General features: G+C 42.6%; 1 long non-coding RNA gene across 1 annotated transcript; it reads left to right on the top strand.

Annotated features, from left to right (window-relative positions):
• Positions 1-375: 375 nt before the first annotated feature.
• Positions 376-2,234, top strand: LOC307046056. Its single transcript, XR_013810061.1, has 5 exons — positions 376-667; positions 754-869; positions 957-1,078; positions 1,224-1,298; positions 1,594-2,234. It is a non-coding gene; the product is annotated as an uncharacterized lncRNA (long non-coding RNA).
• The last annotated feature ends 6,720 nt before the right edge of the window (positions 2,235-8,954 follow it).

The raw sequence follows: 8,954 nt of genomic DNA, 5'->3' as shown, positions 1-8,954 counted from the left end.
TCGCACAGGTGGCTTGTGAGCGCACATTTTCAATTTGAAGTTTATTAAAAACAGACTCAGAAGCACCCTCTCATCTGATAAATTGGAGGCATTTATGTTGATGGCCACAGAGAAAGACATCCTCATGTCCTTGGACTCTGACTCTGTAATAGACAGACTTGCAGAGAAGAGTGAGCTGCTTAAAAAGCTGCTCCACTGATAAGGCGAGAAATATTTAATATTATTGTTATTATCACACATCACACATTATGGATGTAGTAATTCATTATTTGTCATTTTAATGATGCTTTTCAGAAGTTGTATTGTGCTTATGTGTTGATCCTTAATGGTGTGATCATGTACACTAAATTATCAATTATTCTCCATTACAGGTTGTTCTGATATATTTGAGGAGTCGTTCTTCCTCTGTTCTATATGTGGACTTGTTCTCTCATTTGGGAACATTGTTATTTGGTAAGTTTATCATGTATTTTTTAATGTTGTATAAATTCATACTTAATAATTTTTAAAAAGGTTTTGAAAGAAACGCACATCCCAAAAGTTTTAAACTCTAGAGAGCTTGAGGAGTTGTTCCCCCTTCGTCCATGTTCGAGGACTTGCTCTCTCTCTGCCTCCACTCTCTACCTTCACTGCACCAAAGTTTGGCTGTTGAGTCTCCTCTAGTATGGTGAGTTTATCATTTTTTATGTTTTATGAAATCATACTGAATTTGTGATGATTAGAGACTTAATAATGTATCCGATTCCCTCTCAGGTTGACCACTTGACATGTGAGAGCTTGAGGAGTTGTTCCCCCTCCGTCCATTTTCAAGGATTTGCTCCCTTACTGCCTCCACTTCACCACTTTTTGAGAAGTCTATGATTTTTTGAGTATGTCATGTGTCTTATAATGTTATATGAATTCATACTTGATTTGTGATGATGAGAGACTTAATAATGTTTCCATGTCTCTTTTAGGTGGACCACCCTATATATGACAGCCTAAGAAGTGGTTTTCCCTCTGTCCCCTTTTGAGGACCTGCTTTGTCTCCTCCATCATTCACTGGGCCACTTTTAGGTTCCTGAGCTTATTTAATGTGGTGAGAGGAATGCAATATGTGTATGTTTAAAGGTTATGTTTAAAGGTTTATGTGAATAAACATACTATATGTGTTATAAAATGACAATTGGTAATTCATAAATGTCTCTTTATATTCTCTGCTACCATTATCTCCTGTCAAACAGGTTTTCCTGACCTGCTAGAAGTTCTTCTATGATGCTTGAGTCATCCATCATATCTGAGAGCTTCGTCTTAACTTTGTGAGTTTATTATGCAACTTGTTTTGTCTCAGATTGAAACAAAAGGTTTGATTATGATTATTTCCTGGCTGAAGATTTTCATATTGATGGTTTTAATTTCAAACATCTGCATATCTTTTAAGTTCAATTAACAGTTATGCAGGTAGGCCTTAGGGCTCTTTTGAGACTTAAGTCATCCTTCATGACAGATACATTTGTTCAATAAGTGTCACTACGTCACAAAAAGGCTGTATGGCTACATATATTTGTCAGTACACAGATACTGAGTACAAGTTCTGTTTGCTGTTTCTTGCAGGTCACGAATTTGGTGAGGAGTGGAGCTGGCTGGCTGCGGACGAGGAAGTATAGAGCAATACATACTTGTGCACATACACGTATATGAGAATGCATATCTATTCAGACCTATAACCCATGTCTTAGACTTTTCACACAGCTATGAAAATATATATATATTTTTTTCCAATTCTGTATTTATGGTTTCATAATGAGTGAGTGAGTTTCAGCTCTAATGCTGTAATATGTTTCTATTTAGATTATTTGTCAGGATATTTTTTTGTTATTATTGTCCGAGTCTGGTTTTAACTAATACTGGGCTTACACCAACAGATTTTCACAGTCACAGACTAAAAACTGAAAGGGTAGCATAAGGGTTCTTCCCGTTAGTCTCGTCCCACCCCTAGTCATGACATAACTTCTGTTGTGATTTGACACTATAATGAATAAAGATTGATTGATATAGCTGTCAATTTTAGTCCTTGAGTTCATAGTTAAGTGCTTTATTTGTTAACTGCTATCAAGGAATATGACTCTCCTTTGTAGTATGCATGAGAGAAGATGCCGCAAGTTTAGTGGACTTCTATGTAGTGTCCGCTGATAATGTAGTGGGCTGGTCTGGACAGAAAATGCCAGGGCTGAATTTTTGTCCCAGTCCACCCCTGCGCGTACCACTGGTGGTACGCATGCTCCCGCTAGTGGTACGTGGAGGAATCTGACATATAAAAAAATAAAAAAAATAAAGATTTTTTATTTTTTATTTTTTTATTCAAAGGTGGGGTAGGTAATTTTGGAGAAACCAGCTCGAGTGAGCTAGAATTTGAAAATACACAACCGGAAAAAATATGCCACTTCCTTACAGAGCCTTCCACAGATGACATTTTTTAATGGATTTTTTGACAAAGCACTTCAGATATTCATTGCTATCGGGATGTTAAGAGCAGTGCTTAATTTGTAAATCATAAGGTGCCGGAACGCAAAGTACATATGACAGCTCAGGGATGACGAGACGCGTACGGGTCCCGGAACGTATACAGAAAAGGTGCTGAAAACAACATGAAAATGTCCACTTGCAACGCTGTGGGACTTACAAGCCTCAATTTCAAATAGTATCTATGGTATAAATGTTATGACGATAATTTATAATTTTTTAGGTTAGTACGCACAACATAGGCAAATGCCCACATCACCACAGGTGGGACTTCAGTATACAGCCAGCAATTAATTTCTCAACAGGTTTAACGTGTAAAAAATATATTTATTAGGCCTATTCAAAGATTGGCACGGCGGCCTATTAATAGACAGTATGTTTGCTCACCATATTTAGTTGTTTAAAACACCCCACATCACGAGCATGTCCGGATTGTCCTCTATCTCTTTTTTTCTGCTTTTACTGCGTGTGTCTGTGGCAGTTCTGTGTCCTTTGGCCACCCAGGACCTCACGTACGGGACTGGATTGAATTTAGCCAGGGGGGGTCCAACAAGATTTAGGAAGAGTAAAGATGACATGGTGGATGTGAGCAAAGAGCTACGGTTGGGAGTGCAAATCAAGTTCATTTGAGAAAATCCGCGCTCACATTCAGCACTTGCAATGGGAATGCTGTTGACAGCAACAAGTAACTCCATCAGCTCATCGGGGGTGTCTTTACCATCTGAGTCTCTACGTTCTGTAGGCCCGTATGACTGCGCGCGGGTTGGCAATGTTGAAGCGCTGACACAGTGACTCGACCTCAGTCTCTCCATACAGCGCACCTGCGTCCTCGGGCCAGTATTGTGCGTAAAGCACCTTCAACTCCTCAATGAACTTGTTATATCCAGTTTTATCTGGCATCCGGCCTCCTTGAGATAACATACGGTCCTCCAAGTTCTTGGCCACAGTTAGAAAAAACTGACCTGTCGCTGGACGTCCCACACTCTTCTACGCTCAATGCGCTCTCCTCTCCTACTGAATCTTCCTACTGTAAGCCAGCTGATGTCGCGGTTCCGCTCGCCTCTTGCTCCGGCTGTTGTACCGGGCTAGTTGATGCCAGGGTACCCACCCGTTGCTGTTGGTGGTCCACCTGGCTGACGGTAGATGGCTCCTGTTCCGGCTGGCGGTGAACCTGACCCGCTGCCCGGGCTTGGCTAGCTGTCGGTTAGCTAGCTGGCTAGCTGTTGCGGCGCTAACCTCCTCCTGGTTTTGACCATCAACATGACCGCTGCAGCTGCCCTCGTCGCTGCTTGTGGAGGCTTTTCTGACTCGTTTTGAAGTGTCTATTACCTCTTCCTTCTTTTTGAAGAAAGACAGTAAATGTAACTGTCTTTTTGACATGCTTGCATTGAATCACCGTTTCTTCCTCTCTGCGACGTGCTCCTCATGTGGCGAATTTCAAAAGTGAAAGACGTTTGTCCGTTGGTCCAGCTTTTCAGTGCGTCAACACAGATCTCCGACTCTTTCAAATCTTAATCTTAATAAACGACATGAAATTCTTGGGATTTTTTCTGTAAATTAATATCTGCATATTTTATTTAATTTTAACCATTTTTAATTTTTATTTTTTGTGAGAGGTACCGGATCTGCCCAAATAGGTGCCGGAACACAGGGTGGCCAAAATGAAGAGGTGCCGGATCCTGTTCCGGCAGGATCCGGCTCAAATTAACCACTGGTTAAGAGCATTCCATGGAATATAACAAAAGTGTATCTCGAGCCGGTTTCTCAAACGTACCTACCCCACCTTTAACCTTTACACATAACACAGACATATAAAATACAGGAAACACAACTAAGTAAACAAAAAGACGAAAAGCAGTCACTACATTGTGCACATTTGGGACATTAAGGTACACTATTATTACTGCAAGAGCAGCTGATGGTAAGGACCTCAGACAACTTCAATTAAAAACAGGCTATAGGGACAAGTGCCATCAGTTTGAGGCTTGATTGAATAACATTAATTAAAAAATAAATCATACTATCAAAATACTACAACGAATGAAAATAAGCTTGAGATAATTGAAACTGTGGTTTAAATTAGTTCTAATAGGCTATTGCTGTTAATTCCTAACTACCCGCTAACGTTGCAAGCAAGCTAAAGAAAGAAGAAAGCTGAATGATGTTAAAAACGTGGCTCAAAACGGGAGGTATTCGGAAGAGAGGTACAGAGGAGAATATTACCAGCGAAAGTGAACAAGTGAATGAGGAGGAGGACAGTCATCAACCGAGAACAAGCGAAGGCTCCGCAAGCGACGCAAAAGTGATATGCACAGCCGCTGTGATGGAGGAGAGAAGTGACTCAGGAAGAAGGCATTTGCTCAAACAATGGAGAGAAGGCTGCGACCGAGGTCAAACGCTGAAAAAGCACACACTTGTCCTTAATTGTTGTCTTTTTTCTTATCTCATCACTTTTCCTTTTTTACTTTGCCACCACAGAAATGGCAATAGCAAACATCAGCAGACTGAAGATGAGCTATTAGCCCTTAGGCTCATCTGCTCCTGGAGGCTTTCATTATTATTGTGGAACTGAATTCCCAAGAGGACATTTTCTGTTACGATGTAGGTTGTTGCAGGAGGCCTACATTCACACTTTGGTATAGGTCCAGGAAATGACATATGTGTACAGTTGACATTTGTTGTGTGAGAATAAGTTATTATTTAGTTCTTTATATTCTCAATTGTGGTGAGTGTGAGAGAGAGTGAGAGAGAAAGAGAGAGAGAGAGAGAGAGAGAGAGAGAGAGAGCGAGAGAGAGAGAGAGAGAGAGAGAGAAAACAAAAAAATAAATTTGCCTCCGAGTCCTGCATGGACTGTATTTTATCATTGGTCATATGGTGGTACTTGGAGAGACAACTATTTTCTCAGGTGGTACTTGGTGTAAAAAGGTTGAGAACCACTGCTCTAAGGTACTCGAAAGGAGGGTCAGGTCGATTGTCGAACCTCAGATTGAGGAGGAACAATGTGGATTCCGTCCTGGTCGTGGAACGACGGATCAGCTTTTTACTCTTGCAAGGATCCTGGAAGGGGCCTGGGAGTACGCTTATCCAGTCTACATGTGTTTTGTAGACTTGGAGAAGGCGTATGACCGGGTTCCCAGGGAGTCACTGTGGGAGGTGCTGCGGAAGTATGGGGTGAGGGGGTCTCTACTCAGGGCCATCCAATCTCTCTACTCCCAAAGCGAGAGCTGTGTCCGGGTCCTCGGCAGTAAGTCGGACCCATTTCAGGTGAGGGTTGGCCTCCGCCAAGGCTGTGCTTTGTCACCAATCCTGTTTGTAATATACATGGATCGGATTTTGAGGCGTAGTCGTGGGGGAGGGGGTCTGCAGTTCGGTGGACTAAGGATTGCACCACTGCTTTTTGCAGATGATGTGGTTCTGATGGCTTCATCGGTCTGCGACCTTCAGCACTCACTGGATCGGTTCGCAACCGAGTGCGAAGCGGCTGGGATGAGGATCAGCACCTCCAAATCTGAGGCCATGGTTCTCAGCAGGAAACCGATGGACTGTCCACTCCAAGTAGGGAATGAGTCCTTACCCCAAGTGGAGGAGTTCAAGTATCTCGGGGTCTTGTTCTCGAGTGAGGGAACAATGGAGCGTGAGATGGGTCGGAGAATCGGAGCAGCGGGAGCGGTACTGCAGTCGCTTTACCGCTCCGTTGTGACGAAAAGGGAGCTGAGCCAGAAGGCAAAGCTCTCTGTCTACCGGGCCATTTTCACTCCTACCCTCGCCTATGGTCATGAAGGATGGGTCTTGACCGAAAGAACGAGATCGCGGGTACAAGCGGCCGAGATGGGTTTTCTCCGCAGGGTGGCTGGTGTCTCTCTTAGGGATAAGGTGAGAAGTTCGGTCATCCGGGAGGGACTCGGAGTTGAACCGCTCCTCCTTCGCGTCGAAAGGAGCCAGTTGAGGTGGTTCGGGCACCTAGTTAGGATGCCACCTGGGCGCCTCCCTAGGGAGGTGTTCCAGGCACGTCCAGCTGGGAAGAGACCAAGGGGTAGACCTAGAACCAGATGGAGGGATTATATCTCTTCGCTGGCCTGGGAGCGCCTTGGGATCCCCCAGTCAGAGCTGGTTGATGTGGCCAGGGAAAAGAAAGTTTGGGGCTCTCTGCTGGAACTGCTACCTCCGCGACCCGACCACGGATAAGCGGGACAAGATGGATGGATGGATGGATGGATACATATATTATATTGCATATAGTTATGCAATGAATGAAACTAAACACCGAATGAATGAAAACTTAGGTCACAGGTTCCTCAACAGTGTAATTACGAGACATACATTTTTATAAGAATAAATAAAAGTAGTGCAATAGTTCACTCATTAAAGGTCACATGTCATGCTTTTCCGGTTATTACCCGTCCCCTTGTGTGTTATGAAGGTTTTTCTGCATGTAAACGGTGTGCAGAGTCAAAACTCTCAAAGTACACCCTGTAGCGAGTAAAACTCTAAAACAGAAAATACCTCCCCAAAACGCCTCGTTGGTGAAACGTCATCATGACGTCATCATCCATTTGATTCTTCCGGGTACGTGCTTACGAAAGCACGTACCCGGAAATAAATGGGCCAATCCGTGGAGCCGTTACGTTAAGTCCGCGGAGCCGTTACGTTAAGCCCCCGCTGATTGGTCCAAATTGGCCAATCCACACACACACACTCAGTGCATGCAGCCCTGCGGATTTCTGCTCCCTGGCTGCAGGCTGATAACAGACAGTTGGGATTGCGCGAAATTCTCTCTGCAGACCCATTCTCACAGCGTTTATCAACCTATAAACCTTTTTCTTACTCAATATCAAGCCACACTTATTGTTTTATTTCGGCTGTGACTTTGTGTGTGTTCAGGTTGAGTTTGGCTGTGTTTGGCTGTGTATCGCTAAACAAGGAAATCACGGGGGAGGGGGGGGAGGAGCTGCAGCGAGCCGTTTAGTGGAGAAAGTGAATACTGCTGAATACACATACTTTACAGAGATGCTGTATGCGAAACCAATGTGAGTTTGGAAAATTGCACAGTATTTTTCTATTTTAGTATACCTCAACAATGGAATTATGATCAGTGGAAATGGCCATGACATGTGACCTTTAATTAGTCATTCTCGTGGTTGTGCAACATTAAAACCCCTAAGGAATATAGCATGCTGTGTATTGACTCAGCCATGAAGCACTGTTATTACCAACTTTGTCTGTAGCTCTGATAATGCAATCCAAACCTTCGCATGATGACTCTTTATTGCTTTTGCATGAAAACAATATCAATCTCAGCCAGTGAATAATCCACAGCTGAAATCAAATTTGTTTGTCTCTGTCGTGATAAATAGAATTTCATAAAATGAACAAACCTCCACGTTATTCCTACTGCCTTATGTGTGTGCCAATGATATTACACGATATATTACTTATCTGGTGAAATAGGCTAGCTGGGAGACATAATGCATACAATAAATAATGTATTAAGTCACTACAATATTAGGGTTAGCCATATGTGGCGTGTGTGTGAGAGAGAGAGTGTGTTTGTTTGTGTGTGTGTGTGTGTGTGTGTGTGTGTGTGTGTGTGTGTGTGTGTGTGTGTGTGTGTGTGTGTGTGTGTGTGTGTGTGTGTGTGTGTGTGTGTGTGTGTGTGTGTGTGTGTGTGTGTGTGTGTGTGTGTGTGTGTGTGTGTGTGTGTGTGCATTTTTATAAGAGAGAGAGGAGAGATAATGTCTGATTTGTGAGTTATTACAGTGAAAAGCGCAGGAAAGAAAATGAATAAATGCAATACGTGTAAACAGTTGTAAATAAATGAAACTCTTCCATGAATTTGACTACAAGAATATTGCTTTATTAGACAATAAACAGCCAGTGTTGCATGGTAAATAGGAGTAATGTGTAATTATGTTAGATTAGATTAGATTACTTTATTGTCATTTCAAAATGCAAGCACAGTGTAACGAAATTAAGGAGGGTCTAACCAGAGTGCAAAACAGTCAGTTATATACACAATTATCAGTAGTATGTACAAAATAAATGATACGAAAATAAAGGTAAATAGATGGGAAATGAATAAATAAGAATAAATACACAGATAATAATAAATACAGTGAATACAGAATTGCGCTTCAGCACAGCACACGACAACAACTAGGCAGTATGGGACAGCGTGGGGTTCATTGTCAGCAGTTTGACTTCTGAAGGGAAGAAGCTGTGCGTAGTCCTGTTTGTTCTACCCGGGAGGCTGCGGTAGCGTGTCCCAGAGTGGGTGCCACGTAGGGGGATAAACAGTGCATGGTTGGGGTGGGAATCCTTGCATTACTCTTGAAAGTGGTATCAATCTTCTCATCCAAGTCTTGGCAAGAAAGTATATTTCCCAAGATATAATGATGTTAGTTTAATTTGCTTGTATCCATAATGGGCAGCATTAATATATACCCACATGACA

Source organism: Notothenia rossii (assembly GCF_949606895.1).
Source record: "Notothenia rossii genome assembly, chromosome: 7".
In the NCBI taxonomy this organism is placed as follows: Eukaryota; Metazoa; Chordata; class Actinopteri; order Perciformes; family Nototheniidae; genus Notothenia; species Notothenia rossii.
Note: the sequence above shows the minus strand (reverse complement) of the source record. Positions and strands in the feature narration are given on the sequence as shown.